Here is a 20,145-nt window from a genome sequence, read left to right as displayed (position 1 = left end):
CATCTAACTGCGCAAATAAAGCCAACCAATTTGATAATCATATTCTTATTTTATTTTATTGGGTCCCTCTAGCCTCAGGACAGATTTGAACCAAATACGAACAAGAAAGTAAACTCAAACAAAATATTACCAAAAAGAAACCTTGGTTATGTTGTCTTTTTTTATTGATATTTACAATCTTTTGTTCTTCATGTTGTTGCAGTATGTTATGGATTTGGAGGAACGGAAATAATCAGTGCATTCAATATACATTATAGAGGAGGACTAATGGTGATTGTGGTGAAACGTTATTACCAGCGGATACAGAGGAGCAACCTGAAGCCGCCCCCCGCTTAAACGACAGCCGCTATTCCTTGCGCAGCGGGAGCGTCGTCAGCCAACTGAAGGAGTTCCCAATGAATTCGACAACCTGGGGATCGTTAACACGCACTGACATTGTACAGCACACGTGCACATTTTGCGGTGCGGCTCCAGAAAAACGCTGCCGCCGCGGTCGCTTTCGAACCCGGGTAATCCGGCTCAGTGCCGCGCGCCCTAACCATTGAGTCACCGCGGCCGGTAACAGATAAAACGCAACAAGAAAATCGCGGCAGCAACAAAAAAAACATCTGAACATTAGCTCCTAAAATGAAGATACTAGTGAGGTTGATTAACACTTCGAAGCCGTGAAGTCTTCGCGCCTTCCAAGTTAAAATAATCTGAGATAGTATGGCGCTTTCCTTGGCGAAGAGCTTCTTATTTTGCTGGTCGGGGCTCAATTGTCTTGTTCGCGTCTGATTTCTTGCTGATAGTACCTTCCAAAGCATCGTAGTGCGCGTGACTTGCCGATGAAAAGAAAAAAAAACAGCCGCGGGTCGCTTCCGTCAACCCCGTGCGCAGTAGGATGCTGACGTCAGAACCTGCCGTGTCTTTCATTATAGTGGAGGCGTCGCCATTCAAGACATACATTTTCGATGGCAGTATTCGGTAAAACAATGCCGTTTTGTCTGCAATGTATTGCCTTTTTTATTCTGTTTTTGGCTCCCCATGATCTCCCCGGCGGAGGGCGTCTCTGGCACCCGGAGGCTCTCTTCCATCTCCGCACTAAACGAAAAAGAGGGGTTTTCGACTGCGCGGCGAAGACGCAGTTTTTTTGCCTTGATGCATATTTGGACGGCACCATCGCCCTCGTTCGCAATAAGCGAGCGTCTATTAGAATTGTGGATGTTGTACGTGGGTTGGACTGTCTTCTCTAAATCAATCTCGTAGTAGCCGTGACGCCTAAATCAAGCCGTTGAATAATTTGGTACCTTTAACGCAGTTCTTCCTTGTGCATTGTTTGAAGAAAAATCGTGCTATGATATCTTCATGGAGACATCGTGTGCTTGGCCTGCAGAATGTTCGTAATATGTTGGTGATTTTCACGACCTAATTTGCAGTTTCACGATAAAATGTCGCTTGTCCATAGATAACGGCAGCCTCATGCCAGGCAAAAAAGCCTCATTTTTGACGACAGGAAAGAAAGAAAAAGAAGAAAAAGAAGAAATCGCTGCCTAACGTTCAAAAGCTGCCGGGATTACAGCGATGAAGTAGATTAACGAGTGAGCTTCGGAAGAAAATTTAAAATCAGTGACATTGCCAATGACGACCCTTGTAGAACAGCCAATAAAAAAAACCAGTTGCACTGCTACTCGCATTTAGCTCTACAGGTCATCAAGACCCTGCGATACTCATGCTGCTTACGTAGCAAATGAACTAAGGAAAGTTTGCAGCACTTTCGCTTGCCGCTGAACTGATAAAAATGCGCTATTTTGTCTCTGTTTCTCTTAATATTGTTCAAGTAATGATCAGCTGATTGTAGGCGGAGAGCGAGAATTTAGGAGTTGCCTTTTTCGGCATGCGGTTTTCTAGGACAACTAACAATTTCTGGTGCTCTCGAGTTTTCAAGCAATGGCTTGAATGCACGTAAAATCAGGCATTTCATACAATTTTTTTGTCAAATTTTATTTGATGCTTACCATCTGCCTGTCTGTTTCTAGCCGGTGTGGTGGCTCAGTGGTTACGGTGCTCGGCTCCTCACCCAAAGGATGAGGGTTCGATTCCGGGGGACGGCGATCGCATTTCAATGAAGGTGAAATGAGTTAGTCACGTGTGTACAGTGCAATCTCAGTGCAAGTTAAAGAACTCCAGCTGGTCGAAGTCATGCGGAGCCCTGCAGAATGGCGTTTCTCATAACCTGAGCCGATTTGACATGTTCACAGAATGCAAACTGACTGGCACCAGTGACAGGAAAGGTGTCGGGCATTAATGAGGCGAAAAAGGGTAAGAATGAAATTATCATATCAGCACCGCTCTCTATAAGCAACAAAGTACCATATTACCATTCGCATGTGCCATAACAAGCCCTGCCATTAAAAAACTGTCATGAGCAAATCTCTTCGGGCTTCGAATTATCCCTTTAATAATGTGGGCCCAGCGATGTTTATTATTAAGTGCGCCTCGTATTTCGGAAACTATTCTAGACGAGACAAACAAGCGTTTTAGATATATAGTCTAAATGATAAAAACTAAAGCTCCCACTGCACTGCAAGTGTTTCAGTACAGTGTGCCTGCTCCCATTTTCATTGTGTATTGTTGGTACCTGAAAGCTGACGCAGCGACACTTACCTTTTTTCTTGTTGCCTTCTCGCAAACATTCATATAAAAGCGCTCCTAATATATATCACACAGAAAATGTGACGGAAACGTATTCATATGCCGGTAAACCACTCCTGCAACGGAAAAATAGATAATGTGCTTCCACGCTTGCATATCCTTCTTGGAGTGCCTCGCGGCGCCACCGCTACTTGGAACACATTTCGTGAAATCGCGTGTAGCATCTTAATGAAATAGAAACTTCGTCCTTAAAAGGTGTCCATAATGTTTTCCTGTAACAATTATATGATCTATTAGAAATGTATTCCGAGCTCACTGCTTGTTAACTGATTGAGAAGCATGCAGTAATAAATGTCATTACTTTTTATAAGATTGGGATAATAGAACTCTAAATGTATCTTACAGCAACCAATGGGGAAGCTGGAAACAGATTTTATGGAGGAAGGTGGTCGTGGAAAAGCGGATTCGGAGATGGAAGCGGCGGCGGAAAAGGATTTCGAAGCGGATCTAGCGGCGTGTCTGGTGGTAGAAGCGTCATAGGTGGAGGAACTGGATTTGGCGCTGACAGCAATTACTTCCACGACGGCCCTGTTCGGGTCTGGAGAATCTGGAGTTCTCCGTCTTACACTTAGAGGTGGATTTCTGAGCGATTCGAAGGAAATCAACATGGGAGTGGATCCTGGCGTCAAAGCGGCAGCTGGCCAATTTCATGGTACACTTCGGGAAGGCGAGGTGGCCAGGTACCTTCATTTGGTTCCTGGGGAACGCAGGGGCAAGGAAGTAGCAGGGCAGAATGGGGAGTACAAGAAGCTAACGGCGGTCAGAGTGGATGGATTGGAGGAGGTAATTACGGTGGGCAGCTTGGCGGGCAGGGCAGGGGAGGACAACGTGGGTTCGGGGGAGAAGGAGGCAATGGAGGACAGAGAGGAAGTCGAGGGCAGTGGATAGGAGACAGCGGTGGTCTGGCTGGATGGATTTGAGGTGGAAGCTTCGGCGGACAGTTTGGTGGACAACAAGGCAGTGGAGGAAAAGGAGGACTTGGCGGTCAAGGAGGCCTTGGAGGACAGGTAGGCACTGGTGGGCAGTGGATAGATGGAAGTGGCGACCAGGGCGTTTGGTTTGATGGAGGAAACATCGGCGGACAGTGGGGAGGACAACATGGCACTGAAGGACAAGGGGTGATTGGAGTACAAGAACGAAGACGAGGACAGGGAAGACTTGGTGGACAGTGAACAGGAGACAGCGGTGACCAGAGCGGAAGGTTTGGAGGAGGCAACATTGAAGAGCAGTTTGAAGGACAAGGCAATGGAGGACAATGGGGCCTCGGACAGTGGACAGGAGACGGCGTTGATCAGAACGGATGGATTAGAGGAGGAGACGTCAGCGTACAGTCTGGAAAGCAAGGCGGTGGAGGGAAAGAGTGGCTCGGCGGGTAAGGAGGCAGTGGAGGATAATTAGGTCCTAGTGGGCAATGAATAGGAGCCAGTGGTGACCAAGACGATTCGTTCGTAGGACGAAACATCGGCGGACAATTGGGCGGACAACAAGGCAATGGAGGGCAAGGGGAATTCAGTACACAGCTTAGAGGGCAAGGAGGACTGGGGGAATTGGATGGACGTTAATAGGAGGTAACGGCAGTCAAAGCGGACAGGGAGGGCAAGGCAGGCAAAATGGCTCGTTTGGTGACTCGCGGGGGCTCAGTGGAAGTAGCGGCCAGAGAGGACAAGGTGCCGATCTCAGCGGCAATTTGAGACGGCTAAGCATCATATTCGGCATGTCCGGACCACAGGGCAGCCAATTTAGCAGCCAGCCTGAGCTTAGGTACAGACTTTTCCGCGCCTATACCGGCTTTCGTGGGGGGCACGACGGTGGTGCAGGCGGAATCGAAAGTCTCTCTGACCAAGGACAAAGTATAGGACTTCTAACTAGAATCTCCAGCTCAGAAGGTGAAGGAATGGGTGGTCTTGGTGGCTCCGGTGGCCTTCACCAAGCAGAGTGAGATATCTGTTGAGGATATACCCAACACAAGGACGAGGACTTAGCTTCATTCAGTTCCTCCAGCAATTAGGCATTCTAAGGGGAGTATTTAGTCGTCCGTGGCAAGATGGAAAGAGTAGATGGTACTGGACATCCGGTCCACAGTACTGGACAACCAGTCCACAATACTCGACATCTCGTCCACAGTACTGGACCTGGACAAGCGGACCACAGTTTGGTGGACAAGGAACTGTCTTTGGAGGAGGCTCAGATGGCGGAATCGGTGGATCGTCAGGAGGTGGTTTCAATGAAGGTTTCAGAAGTGGATTTTGCGGAGGATCAAGTGGATTATTCGGCGCAGGCAACGGAGCTGTTCCCGCGGAACGAGATTTGGCTGTGGAGCGCAATACCAGCTGCACTATTAAAAAACACAATGAGCATTGTACCGATCACCACAATTAAGAAATGAATGCAGAATAATTCACTACTTTGGTCTCACTGTGACGGTCATTGTCTGCTCACTTGCCTTTGTCTCATCAAGCTTGGAGGGCACAAGCATACACAACAGCAAACTTATAATGTGCGACAAAACACACGATGGCGGCGAAGAATTTGCTTTAAGGAAACGGCTGTAAAGGAGAGAAAAAATTCGATCACTAAGGGGAGCTCTGGCGGAATTTGTTATTTACGTGCCTTTCTTTCATTAGACGCGTGCTGTCAAGGTGAAATCCGTGTGGATATTTCCAAGAGATGCTGTTTTTCGTTCAACGGAAGACTAAAATTCATTTACTAATCGTCGGTTTCTTTCAATATATTTAAGTATTCCAATATTAATTTATGGGCTTTTGTCTAATATTATTTCCTAGCTTAGCACTGCAAAAAAGCTGTTTTCCATTTCCGCAATTAGATGCAAGTGAGAATGTTGTTAGCAGCTCCAGTCATGCCAGTGGTAATCTGACATTCACCTATATTTTTTTGCCTGATCTCCTACTAGAGAATAGCAACTACTTTGATTTGTCTCGGATTTGCGGTTTAGATTATCTAGGCCAACGTTACTATCAGCTTCACCGCTTCTGATATCGTAAACATCAGAAAATAGTCCGAACGGGCGACTGCAAAGTCTATGACAGCTACTGTATGGTGATGTTGCTTGCCGAAGTCGTCCTTTTTTGTTCGAAGCTTGGGTACAGTGAACCTGTACCCACTGCAACTGGTATTGTTCTCAGAGCATAAATCTGAAAATTACGGGCTCACAGTGTGGGTTCCGCGTTAGCGTTTTGGAAAGCGCATTTTTATGAGAAAGAAAAGTACCTACATGTCAGCGATGTGAAGGTTTGAATTGTTACATAAGTGCGACGTACACGAAGAAACATCTGGCTTTTTGTTGTTGAGAATATTTATTCACCAAATTCAGCATGAGCCCCTTCGTTGAAGCCACTATTCCTGGATTGCAACAATCGACTGCCAAGGTACGCTTGAACGTATTGACCTGCTCTCGAAGTAAAGATCAAGAAGAAACAAAACGCCCCGCTTCAAGAATGCGATTAAATAGGAGGAACTATACCACGGAATGGAAACGAGAAAACATGAGAATGCGATATATTTGAAGAAAGAAGGTAACGTTCTACGCCATTTGGCATTACGAAAGGCGGATAAAAAAGTTCGAGTATTCATCGCTGTATGAGCTTTAGAGGCCATGTAGGCGCGAATGCTTGTTGAAAGAAAATGGTAAATTAGAGAGCCCATGTGCGCTCGCAGAGTTGGAAGCACGGAGGAGTCGGGTGGGCAGCTTTTAGGGACAACATTTTATCCACGAAAGTGCTAGTTAGCTCCCGCCAGAAACTTCTGCACTCTTTATGTGAGCATACTGTAAGAGAGAAAGGTATCATTTAAAATTAAACCGACGACTTAGTTACGGGGCCGAACCGTTTGGATATTGTGAAGTTCTAAACCGAGCGGCAAGAATTAAAGAGGGTACAGCAAGTGATAAATAATATATTCTTAGAGAAACTGAAACTGGCAAATTCAACATCTCTTATATCACTCGAATATGGTAGAAGAGCCCAAAGGTTTCGGAAAGAATAGATTTAGTGCTGGTGCCGGTAAAAGAGAGCCCTTGTGTTCTCAGTGTAAATATTAATTATAAATAATAATAATTGGTGTTTTTGGGGAAAGTAAATGGCGCAGTGTCTGTCTCATATATCGTTGGACACCTGAACCACGCCGTAAGGGAAGGGATAAAGGAGCGAGTGAGAGAAGAAAGGAAGAAGAGGTGCCGTAGTGGAGTACTCCGGAATAATTTCGACCACCTGGGGATCTTTAAGGTGCACTGACATCGCACAGCACACGGGCGCCTTAGCATTTTCCCTCCATAAAAACGCAGCCGCCGCGGTCTGGTTCGAACACATCGCACAGCACACAGGCGCCTTAGCGTTTTTCCTCCATAAAAACGCAGCCGCCGCGGTCGGGTTCGAACCCGGACCTGACCGCGGCGGCTGCGTTTTTATGGAGGAAAAACGCTAAGGCGCCCGTGTGCTGTGCGATGTCAGTGCACGTTAAAGATCCCTAGGTGGTCGAAACTATTCCGGAACCCTCCACTGCAGCACCTCTTCTTCCTTTCTTCTTTCACTCGCTCCTTTATCCCTTACCTTACGGCGCGGTTCAGGTGTTCAACAATATATGAGACAGTAACGCATCTGGGCGTGATAGCGTTGTATGTTTTTGCCGGTAGGCAGTGGAGGTCTTGCATGCCGTAAGCATGCAGATTAAATGCACTAGACCTACTATCACACAAGCTGATGCTTTTAAAATCGTAGGTCACGGCCATCAGAGAAACGCACCAGCTGCTGCGCGCATCCACGCGGTTATAAAATATATCACGGCGGGTCAACGCCATAGTGGAGAAGCTTCTCGAGCTGTAGGGCATGAATTATAATATCAAATAACTTGTTATTGCCGCAGTAAATCTAATTTAGGTGAGTCGCTCAAGACCGCTACCGGCGCCTCTGACATAAAGCTGCTCTTGTTGCTGTAGACGTTATATAGTGCCGTCTTCGCCTTAATCCATCTGTGTAGTAAAATGTTGAAACAACTAGCTTGGGTGTCTACGTTGACATTATCTACAGTAAATCTCGGAAGAACCGGAAAGGAGCATGGCACCAGAATGCCATACGCGAAACTACAGAATAGCAAAGAATCGAGCGGCATAAGTTCGTTAAAAGGAGAGTAGAATATTGTCACGGTGTTGGTGACAAGACAGGGACCCGGCAAGACAGGGCTCGGCAGCACGTCTTTCAGGAGGGGCAGGCCGCGAACTTTAACTTCCTCTAAACGGAGCGCCACCAGCGTCAACGTCTTTTTGCCGGAGCGCCACCTGGCATTCCTCCCCTCTTAAAAAGAACGCGAGCAAACAAACACACATAAGCTCACAAGAAAGGTTCGCAGAAACTGAGGAGTCACCGCAAGAAAGGTTCGCAGAAGCCGGGGGGTCACCGCGCAAAATATGGCTTCAGGCGTAAAACATGGAAGGTCTCTGGAGGCGGCAGCCGACGTCTTCGCTGCTCTGGAAGTGTCTCGTCCGGGAATACCTTGTAATTAACGTCGCTGACGCGTCGCAAGACTATATAAAGACCGAATAGCGAGAAATAAGTTTTTGAGACAAGCCTTCCCGTCGAACAGGTATTCACACCCAAACCTGGTCTGTCTGTGCCAAACGTCGTACCGACGCGAGTCCTTATCTTGTTGCTGTGGGATGTGGATGCGTGCTAGCTGACGAGCCTGCTCGGCTTCTAGGGCAAACTGCTCAGCGTCAGCAGAAAGCTGGGCATCGGTTGCTCAAGGGAGCACTGCGTCGAGCATCGTTTGAACCTCCCTGCCGGATAGGAGGCGGAATGGTGTGAAACGGGTCGTGTCTTGAACTGCTGCATTATAGGCGAATGTCGCGTACGGTAGGATCGTGTCCCAAGTCCTGTGTTGGACATCTACGTACATTGCCAGCATGTCCACCATGGTCCGGGGCCTTACGGCGCTCACGTTGCCAACAGCTCTCGACATAGAGTTTAACAACATTGGCAAGTTTGGGCCAGGAGAACAGCTGGCGCATTCTGGAAAGCGTGCGAGAGTATCCCACATGGCCAGAGGTTGGTTCGTCGTTGCACGCAGACAGGATTTTTTCTCGAAGAGTTGTGGGGACGACGTTGAGGTAAGCTCGCGAACTGGAGCCAGGGTTCTTTTAGAGCATACCTCGTTTCAGGGAAAACGACGAGAGGTGTGGAGAAAAACTTTAAGGTATGGTGTCTGGTTGACCTAAATAATCGATGAGTGGTCGCAACGCTGGATCGGCGCACCGCTGGGTCGACTGATCAGAAGAATGCATAGCCCCAATGAAACTGATGTCGTCGTCAGTTTCGGAGTTGCGAGTTCGAACAGGCGCACGAGAGAGCGTGTCGGCGTCTTCATGCTTATGTCCGGACTTTTAGACGATGGTGAGGTCAAACTCCTGCAGGCGAAGGCTCCATCGCGCCAGGCGTCCAGATGGGTCGCGCAGGTTGGCCAACCAACACAGGGAGTGGGGTCAGTGACCACTTTGAAAAGGCGACCATAAAGATAGGGGCGAAATTCCGCAACGCCCCAAATAATGGCGAGACATGCTTTTTCCTTTCTCTGCGCGCGACAGAGTGCGGCTTGCATAAGCGATGACTCATTCAAAGCCATCTTATTGCACGAGAACCGCGCCGAGGCCGATGTTACTGGTATCGGTGTGTATTTCAGTGTAACTCGTTAATCAAAATGGGCAAGAACGGGCGGCGTTTGAAGACGCAGGCGGAGCTCGGCGAAAGCCACGTCTTCCTCGTGGGCTAAAACAAAATGTGTGGCGTCGCGGCGGAGGCGAGTCAGTGGTTCTGCGAGGCGAGCGAAATTTTCGATAAAACGCCGATAGTAACTGCAGAGCGCGAGAAAGCGGCTTAGAGCTTTCTTGCCACGCGGGGGTTGAAAATTACACAACCGCGGCAAGCTTATCGGGGTCGGGCTTCACGCTGGTGGCGCTAACGACATGGGAGAGAAATGTGAGCTCTTGGTAACCGAAGTGGCATTTTTGGGGCTTCAATGCCAGGTAGCTGAACGAAGGGCTTCGAGGACCGTCCGCAGGCTTTGAATAATGTTTATTAAACGTGCCGGCGAAAGCCATCACGTCGTCGAGATAGACTAGGCAACACTACCATTTGAGACAAAGACCGAAACTTCAAATTCATAAATGCATTCAGCAGTGACAAAGGCGGTCTTTTCACGGTTCGTTCATGGGCCTCAATTTCCGAGTAGCCACTTTGTAGGTCGATGGACGAAAAATAACGAATACCGCACCGAAGGTGGTGGAGAGAGTCGTCAATACGTGGCAATGGGTAAACGCCCTTTTTGGTGACTGCGTTCAGCTTCCGGTAATCGACGTAAAAACGCAGCGTGCCGTCTTTCTTTTTATGGAGAACGGCCGGTGAGGACCATGGGCATTTGGAATGCTGGATAACGCCATCTTCGATCGTCTCCTTAAATTGCGACTTAATGACTTAGCGCTCTGCCGACGATACGCGACAGGGGTGTTGACGTATGGGGTGTACGCCATCGAACGTCACGATGTGATGCTTGCTTATAGGAGTTTCACGGACTTTCGCCGAGGAGGCGAAGCACTCTCTGAATTCGAGCAACAGTACAAACAAACAGCTATTCCCGTTTGCTGGTGGGAGGGACATGGGAGGCTGCACTGGTTCTGAGGAGAAGCACTCGGAAACACCGGAGATGCGTTCGGCAGATGCTAGTGTAGTGAAGTGCCGCGCAAAAGATGCCGATGCTCGTGCGTAACATTGGTAGCAAGTATACCTGTGACTGCCCATTGTGAAGATCGGTCAGACATCGGGCCACGCACAGGCCTTGCGTCAGCAGTAAGGAAAGCATGGTTTCAGCGATGACGTCACCGCCCTCAAGTGATTCACACTCGACAGTAGTGTAGGCGCTGGTTCGAAGCGGAAGTGTGACAGTGACCGTAGAAACACGAAGCATCTGGCTTGGTCGAGGCGCATTGCTGAAGGCGACAGCATTCTATGTTGAAAACGCGGCCTTGGAATTTCGAAGGTCAATAATCGCACCTAATTCACGCAGAAAATCGACGCCTAAGATAAGGTAGCGGGAACAGTTATACAGAACAAGGCAGCTAACGACAAATGTGGGCTCTTGGATTTGAACTGGAGCGTTGCACATGCCGAGAGGTGCAGTCAGATGAGCGCCCGTCATAAGAACGTTTGTGCCAGCCTTTGGCGTGACAACCTTTTTGAGGATGGCGGAAAACCAGCTGCTTAGAATCGAATAATCAGCCCCAGTATCTAATAACGCTCGAACGTGGCGACCATCTAGGATTACAAGCATGTTCAAGAAAAACCGCTGGCGAGTTGGAGGCTCCGGAGGCGGTGATCGGATACAGGCGTCGTTGTGTGCAGGCCGTGAAACCGGTAATTCGTTGGCTTTGCGTGTGAGATGCAATGGCGTCAGTGTGTCGGAAGGATTGTGGAGTGCGTGCTTCGTAACCGTCTAAGCGGCGTTATGTGAAGTGAGCGTCGATGTGTCGGAGTGAACGGTGACCGCAGACTTCGGAACCGTAGAGGCATCGTCATGTCGTGTCCGCGTGGTTGGGGGTATCTCGCACAGAAATGTCCACCGAGCTCACCCCCAAAGGCGGCTGGTTTCAGTTTTGCCGCCGTGGGCTGGGCGACCGGCCCTGCGCCGCCCTGGAAAAACTCGCGGTAGATGGTGAAGAACGACTCCTGGGCGATGGGGACCAAGCCTGCGGCCGACGAGACTGGAGCCAGCGTTGATATTCAAGGAAATCCGCGACGGTCCGGGGTCGTTCGCCATAGTGGGGTCGAGGAGAATCGGCTGGAAACGCCTGAAGGCCCAGACGCCGGTATAGGGGCAGTGCCGATAGAGGTCGCCAGGTTTGCCGCACTGAAAGCATAGTGGGCGTCGGTCGGGGGTGCTCCACACGTTGGCTATTAGCGTCGACGGTCGGGGAGCTTCCACATACTGCAGCACGGGTGCAGGCTGCCGCGGCATCTCAGCAGCAGCCGGAACGAAGGATGCCGAAGCGGGAGCAGGGCACCGCAAGGCGTCGGCGTATATGGGAGAACGTTCAAAGCGAGACAGGAGGAAGGGATGGGCAAGGCTCATCGGCAGGTAAGGACGGCCGAAGCGCTTGCTGCACCTCCATGCGGACAACGGTCGCTACGGAGCTGGGAGCCGAGGGAGGTGCTCCGTACAGCTGCCGGAGTTCGTCACGTGAAATCGAACGGATGAGATCGCGTAACAGTAAGGCGTCGGTCCCATGCAAAGGTAACTCGCCGGAAACGGAGGCGGCGGACATGGGTAGAAAGCACGCGGACGCTGTTTGTTGAAGAACCTTCTCAATCGTGGAAGACTCGGCGAGAAATTCGGCGACTGCCTTCTGAGGGCTGCGGACAAGGCCAGCAACATTGACACAGGTGTTCGATTGCGAGTTGTGAATTCGTTGTGCTTCAGAAATTTAGTTCACATCGCTGCTGGGATTCGGCGGTGCAGCGTGGTTACTTACTCGACCGCGGGAGATTACCATGAATGGAGGAGGGTGACGAGGGAAGTGACCTGAGGAGACCGCCGGAGAAAATATAGCGATGTGTGTCCGCCAATTGGCCACTCTTCCGTTGAAGTGGTTGTTTGCGAGCCAGCTACAGAACCGAGTGTCAATGGCTACTGGACCTCGTGCATGGAACCGTTGACCAAATGGGCAGGGAAGTCGAGTGTGGAAGAGCAGAAAGAAGAATAAGCGTGCAATAAAGGTGGATGTTAGGAAATGTGCGTGATGTATCGTGTCATGTCATGCAAAAAAAATGCAAATCTAATGCTACGCCTTTTCGTGATGACCACCGATGACTTGTCATTTTTTTATATTGGCTTTTGTCTGTGGACACCTAAGCTCGCGTAATGTGAATAATAATAATAATAATAATAATAATAATAATAATAATAATAATAATAATAATAATAATAATAATAATAATAATAATAATAATAATAATAATAATAATAATAATAATAATAATAATAATAATAATAATATTAATAATAATAATAATAATTGGTTTTGGGGGAAAGGAAATGGCGCAGTATCTGTCTCATATATCGTTGGATACCTGAACCGCGCCGTAAGGGAAGGGTAAAGGAGGGAGTCAAAGAAGAAAGGAAGAGAGAGGTGCCGTAGTGGAGGGCTCCGGAATAATTTCGACCACCTGGGGATCTTTAACGTGCACTCACATCACACAGCACACGGGCGCCTTAGCGTTTTTCCTCCATAAAAACGCAGCCGCCGCGGTCGGGTTCGAACCCGGGAACTCCGGATCAGTAGTCGAGCGCCCTAACCACTGAGCCACCGCGGCGGGGCCGCGTAATGTGAAGGCAGCGATTTCTTCCTTGGTTTGTTCATAATTAAGAAAGTAAATGCTGTAAGAGTCAGTACCTGGAATACGTATACAGATGACTTCTTTACTGAATAGAAAAAAAATCTTACTCATTTAGATGGAATTATGTGCTGGAGATGTGTCACTTTTTCAGACACTGACTAAACAACGTCGTCATCCGGAAGGTTTGCTGAAGAGTGCAGTGCTAAAACGCCCCAAATGTTCGGTCGTAAACGAGATAGAAACCGCTATAATACTGCCGCAAGTGCTCATAAAGAACACTGACAAGGTACTCCTCGTCATCGGAAGTAGAAGCACCGACAAATGAATCTCCGGATTTTCTTTCTAAACGCTACTCTGATTCCCAGGCATCCGCCCTTGACGCGTTCATCGTCCTATCCACGTAGGTGAGAAAATATTATACAGCCTCATCTGCTCGTAGCTCTTAGCAGCATGTGTTCCTTCGTTGTCGTTGTTCTTTCTTTGCTGCAGTTTATTATCAATATAGTACCAACTAGCTCGCCATTCCACCTTAATAATGTTCGTAGCTCGTTCCTCAAAAATATGGCATCGGCGGCGCCCCCTGGCAAAATGCACCTCTTTCTCGCTACCTTGCGTACCTAGCGCATTCTACACGGATGCGTTATCCCCTAGGCGGGCGCTGCGATAGCCTAGTGGTAACAGAGTTGGCTTTTCTTAGCCCTCTCTTCACTTCTGCGCCCTTGGCGTTGGCGTCCACCAGCCCGCCTTCGGGCACCCACCAGTAAATTTGCACCTCCGATCTACTAGCCCAAGCACTCCCAAACACCAACTCCCCATACCTTCCGTATGCGAGGTGACTACGCTAAATAGTATGCCATCGAAATTGAGGCCTAATAGTTGGAGCATGAACTCTAATATATAAATTTTGATATGGTCACATTTATTCGCCATTACAAGCCAGATAACACTGGATTATTCGCGTTACAAGCTCTTAACTACTCAGAGATATTTTCTTTAATTTGTTCCTGGGGATGTCGTTATCCATGATTAAGGTTGTGCATTCACCCTACCTTCTGGCAAGTTCGAATATTATTGCCGAAATCTTGGCGAGTGCACAAACAGGCTGAGTGACGCCAGCTATGGTGTCGCTTTCCTTGCCCCCGGCAGCGTACTCGGTTCTGTGTCTCTGCTGTTCAAACAAGCCCGAGGCCAGTTTTGACCGGCTCCACCATTATTGCGCCCGCATAACACCTACTCATATTTCTTGTGCGTCGTCGTCATCTTCATCAGCCTAAATACGTCCGCCGAGGGAGAAAGTATTCTCCCACTGATTTCAAATTAAGCTTGCCCTGTCCTTTGTAAGCTGCGACTAGCTTCATTAACTTAGCCGCGCACCTAAATTTCTCTTTCCATCTCCTGCTACCTCTGCCTTGTCATGAAGTCCGCTTGTTACATGCTCTGCCGATGCCCTTTTCATCTTTATTTGAGCAAGGGTGTCATTAACTTCAAGTCTGAGTTTAACGACGCACGTTTTAACAGCAACAAAAAATGGTCATTAGTGAATAATCTCAGAGGAGTGAGCGCTGCTATGTATATTGATACATATTTTATCTTGAATTTTCATGAAGATGGACAGAGCATTGCGAATAACTTTCCCAATTTTTTTTCTCTGGTGTCTGGTGCTTCTCGCACCCCGCCGGCTACCGACTTTCTCAAGCCTCCCAGTGTCATGGAATCTTCTTTCCTTCCTGATATTAAAGAAAGTGACTTCCGGTGTAGTCTTTTCAGTCTTAAACGTGGCAAATTTTCTGGTCATGACGGCCTCACGATTTCTGATTCGTGCAGAAACTTTGAAGCGATTAAATGTGTCCTACTAGTAATTCTTTATACTTTCATTTCTAGGGGTATAAACGACTTCAACGAAAACCCCCTAAGTTAGAGCTTTGTATAAGGGTGGTTCTAGAAACATGAGTAATTACATGTCCATCTCGATTGTGCCATGCATTGGCCAAGTTTTCGAAAAGCATCTACTACTTACCATGGCAAATTTTTTGAATACTCACAGTGTACTATCACCTTGTCAGTACGGCTGCATACCAGGAAAGGGAGCAGCAGTCCTTCTTAAAGATTTTTCTGACGTGCTTAATTCGGCTTTTGAACGCAATGAAGTCGTATTCACTCTTTTTCTTAACGTAAGCAATGCTTTTGATAGCATCTGCCAATTTCTTTTCCTTGATAATCTTCCTGCACTGGGATTACAAGGTTCATTTTTTGCAATTACTAACATTTTACAATATAGGCGCCAGTTTCTGTCGATTTCCAGGTTCCATATCGATTTCACGGCAATTACATCTAGAGACCCACAATGTTTTATATTTTATCCTTTGTTATTCAATCTATATGGTAAAGATGACTGAGTGACTGATTTATTTTGCCAATATGCTGACGACACTGTTTTGTTTTACGCGCAAAATAATACACTGTTGCAGTTACAGCATTACAGATTGCAGCTATTAAAGCCATGAACTTGTTGTTGTTTAACCTTATCAATATTAACACTTATAAAACGCAACTCATACGTTTTTATAACCCATTAAAACAATTTGAGTTTCAAGATTCCGCACCATACACTGCGGATGCTGGACCAAGACATACGTTTATTGCTTTGATGCGTGTTAATATAGGCGTTGTGCGAAACGGTTAGAAAAAGAGTGTGAGGAGGACAGCGGCGATAACTGTTGCCGTAATCTGGCGTGACGTCATTCCGATGTAGCCTCTCGTCCACCTTGCGGTACATAGCGGTCTGGGGGCTTTCGTGCCCGGCCCGACACGCGCAGTGCTGGCGTCGGGGTGCTTGGGGCAGCCTCGCGTATTCCTGGCCCCGGTTTTGGTGCCCCACTACTTGGGGGTTGGTGGTTCCATCTTGGCGCTCAGGGTCACAGGCTCCCTCGTCCAGGTCATGCTCCTCCACACGCGGCTTGATCTGCTCGGTGTGTCGACGAATGTTCTCCCCCTCTGGACCATCGGCGTTCACGATGCGAGTGCTTTCCGATGACGTGATTCGGGCTGGGATCCATGGCTCGCCTCGCCCGCAGTTCTTTACTCAGACAGGTTTCCCCGGCCGGAACACACCAGGAACGTGGCGGTCAACTGGAGACTGCGGAGCGAGAGGCCCCGGTGGTGCTACTGCGTTGTCCAGATTGGAACGGAGCTCATAGCCCATAAGGAGTTTCGCTGGAGTACTGCCCCCGGCCAGCGGCGTCCTTCGGTACCTGTGTAGAATCTTTGCAAGCGTGTTTTCAAAGACCCATGGATGTTCTTCTCCAAAAACTCTTTTAAAGTTCGCACGGCGCGTTCCGCGAGCCCGTTGGATGGCGGATGATAAGGGCTGCCCGGAGATGTGTTATGTTATTCAGCTTCATAAACTGCCAAAATTCAGCACTTTTAAATGGCGGGCCATTATCAGAGACCAGCGTCCGGGGAAATCCGAACGTGCCGAACAAGGTGCGCAGGGCTTCTATGGTGGCGTGGGTTCTGGTGCGTTTCGGCAATACAACCCACTTGCACTTGTCCTCATTGGAGCTCACGCCGTTTTCTCGAAACCGCTGCAACACTTCGTGCAGTGTGGTGCATTAATTGCGTTTCTCTGCGATGATGACGTCGTCTTAGTAGACCTGACCGCCAGGAAGTCCTTGCAAAATGGTCTCCATGCGGCGTTGGAACACTGCCGGCGCGGAAGCTGCTCCAAATAGCAGGCGAGTGAAGCTAAACAGTCCCTTATGCGTGTTTATGGTCGTAAGTTGCATGGCTTCCTCGTCTAACGGTAGCTGATTGTAAACCTCCCGCAAATCTGTCCTCCTGAAAATCTGAACACCATTCAAAGTTGCCAGGATATCTGCTACCCAGGGGAACGAATATTGCTCAGTGTGACAAGCTTTAAAATCGCCGCAAAGGTGAATGAGGCCATTACGCTTTACTACCGGCACCACCGGTGCGGCCCACTTAGAATGAGGCACAGGGGCAATAATAACCGTGGCCAAAAGGCGCTCAAGCTCAACGTCTACCCTTGGACGAACGGCGTATGAAACTTCGCGTGCTTTCCAGAATTTCGGTACCACATTGCCCCGCATCTCAAAGCACAACCGCGGATCCCTGATGAGACCAAGGCCTGGCGCGAACACGTCAGCGAATTCTGTTACCAACCGGTGCACGTTAACATCGTCCGTCCCGACGAAAGGCCTGCGTTCACCTGTCGTGTTCCCGTTCATTACTGGCGCTTCCAGCATGTTGAACGCCTGGATCAGGTCGCGTCCGCACAGGTTGGGGCCGGAGCAACCAAGGACTGTCAGGGATTCGTGCGTCGACCGGTTTCCGCGCAAAACCTTGAGCTTGAGTTGTCCCCGAACAGGAAGCCTTCCCAGGAAGCAAGTCAGTTTCAATGACGAATCACGCAGCTTGGGCCACACTGTCTTGTTTTGCTCATAAGTGGTCCATGTGATGACCACACTGGTTACCCTTTATCGACGTGCATGTCCAGTGGTACGCCCCCACAATTAATGCGCGTACAATGGGTTCCGTGATGCTGACGTTGCTGACGCGACTATCCGCTGCTTCCAACGCGAATATACCATCCGAGCGCTCAGACGTGCTCTCCTCCCGAGACGATAGATTATTTACCTGCCGCGACATCTCTGGTGGCCCTTCAATGAACTGTCTCTCTCTCTCGACAGAAACAGGCGCGGGCGATATAGCCCCGCTGTTGGCACTTGAAGCATCTTGCCGAACGGAACCGGCCATTCTCTAGTTCGCGCCCTTTTGCTCCGCAGAGGTTGCACGAAATAATCCGTGGCCGGATTCTCGGGCGATACGACTGTCCTCCCATTGCGTGTACGCTTCCCTCAGAGGCGTGGCTCCTTATCTGCTGCGCACTCGCTTATGCCATTTCGGCTGATAGCACGATTTCTTCTGCTTCAATACTCGTCAGCTGCGGCTTCGCAAGCAACTGCTGAACTCCTGCGCTTTGCAGCCCAAAAACGATGCGATCTCGCAGAATTTGAGCCAACGTTGCGCCAAAATTGCATGTGTCTGCTATTTGACGAATGGCAACTATGAAATCTTTGACAGGTTCGCCTGGCAGGTGGTCGCGTGTAAAGAACTTGTAAGGCTGTGCTATTTCGTTTAGTTGCGGCGAAAAGTGCTGCTGCAACAAAGCTACCACTTGGGCGTAAGAAAGTTCGTTCACCTTGTCTGGCGTGCATCGACCACCAAGTAAATCCACGGTGTGGGTCGTCAGTGCTGCTACCAACCGGGCCCGCTTCTTCTGTCGTCCGTGACGCCATTGCGTTCAATGAAGGCTTCCAGTCAAACTTGGTAAGCTGGCCACTTGTCGCTTGTCTCGTCAAACTGCGGCGGGCTGGCATATTCTCCCATGTTGGCGAAGCCTGCGGCGTACTAAGAGGGCGGCCTGCTGTCATTCCATCCTTGTCGCCACTTAAAAATGAGCACCATACACAGCGCAAGCTGGGCCAAGACAATGTTTATTGCTTTGATGCGTGTTAATTTAGGCGTTGTGCGAAACGGTTACAAAATGAGTGTGAGGAGGACAGCGGCGATAACTGTTGTCGTAATCTTGCGTGACGTCATTCTGATGTAGCAGAGTTGAGCCATCCTGTTTATTTGCAGACTTCCTCCTGTTTTCAGTGTAATTGTGATTGAGTAAAATATGCGCAGTCGGTCAAATATCTTGGCGTGATCTTCGACAGTGATCTTTCTTGGAACTCACACCTTATTTTGTTGGCCAATGACTTCATGCTGTATTGTGTGTGCTTTATAATACTAGATACTTTAGGCCTTTTCCTGTCCGTAAATATGTTACACATGCTCTAGCATATGGTGTGCTTAGATATGGAATCACTGTTCATGGTCACTGCACAGTTCGCTGGCAGCACTGGGTGAATTCGTTTCTGCATTCTGTTCGAAAGAATATTGCCTACGACCTGTCCATTGGTAATGATATTGATATTTTCAGAAGACTAAAGCTGCCAACTTTTAACGCTATATTAACACAAACTGTTGTGTTAAAACACTTCTGGCACAGTAAGTTCACTGTTCAATATGTAGCTGCGCGTGATTAGAAGGAGAGAAGGCTAATATCCTCTACAAATTGGATATTACAGAGGAACTCTGCATTATCATATATCCCCATCTCTTCCTAATCACATCTTCTGATCACCTCCTTTAAACACGCTGTGGACACAAGTAAAGAGAAAATGCCTCCATTCCTGACATTCCTGACCGGGATTCTATCATCTTCCCTGTGGAGTACTGTCACTGCTTTAGAAAAGTTTATAGATATATTCCATCACCTTAATTTTTCAAGTCCTTAGCATCTCCTTTATTATGAAAGAAGGAAATGGCAGCATTCTTTCAGGCTTCTGGGACGCCCAGCGTAGTGAGCCATTCGGCGTACCCGATGCTGCAATATTTTGTAGCATTATTGCCTCATCCCCCTTCGACAGTACTCAATGCCCACCTTCAGCTTTAGCTGTTTCCAATGCTTTAAAGGCTTTATTTGCTTCCTGTTTAGACACTGGTTTGACAAAAACTTCTTCAGAAAAAATACTTCGATCTGTAATTAATGTAATGTTTCTTTTGGTTAATTTTCAAATCTGGTATTCAACTTTGTCCAGCACGTTCTCTGCAAATAGGTGAGTAATCCAAATTACAAAAAAAAACTATAGCCTCGTGTTACGTGCTCAGGATAAAGATCGAAAGCATCGGGCGCAAGTTCCCTCCACTGTACACTTATTGCACGTATTCATGTGAAGTGATGAACCGAGTGGCGCTGTGTCTTGGAGAGTTGCTATTTCGGTCTAAAACAACATGAGTTCCTGGAGAACGTAGTGAAAATGAAACGTAACTTTGAGGTAGGACAAATGTTTAAAATAACCTGAAATATACAACCAAGAGACACTTTTTGAAAGAGGAATCACTCTTCAGCGCACATAATGCGAAAAAATAGTTTTGCCCAATGATTGCAGACATCTTTCCTGCTAATTGCTTACCACTATTTTTCTTT

At 48.3% G+C, this 20,145-nt stretch overlaps 1 protein-coding gene and 1 pseudogene across 1 annotated transcript in view; one reads left to right on the top strand and one right to left on the bottom strand.

Moving 5' to 3' along the window:
• The window catches only part of LOC144121697 (uncharacterized), a 35,654-nt gene that overhangs the window by 412 nt on the left and 15,097 nt on the right, over positions 1 to 20,145 (top strand). The window lies entirely within an intron of this gene.
• On the bottom strand, positions 3,320 to 18,497 carry LOC144118512 (uncharacterized; annotated as a pseudogene).

This window comes from Amblyomma americanum, chromosome 2 (assembly GCF_052857255.1).
Source record: "Amblyomma americanum isolate KBUSLIRL-KWMA chromosome 2, ASM5285725v1, whole genome shotgun sequence".
In the NCBI taxonomy this organism is placed as follows: Eukaryota; Metazoa; Arthropoda; class Arachnida; order Ixodida; family Ixodidae; genus Amblyomma; species Amblyomma americanum.
The sequence above is the reverse complement of the archived record's forward strand: the minus strand, read 5'-3'. Positions and strand labels throughout refer to the sequence as shown.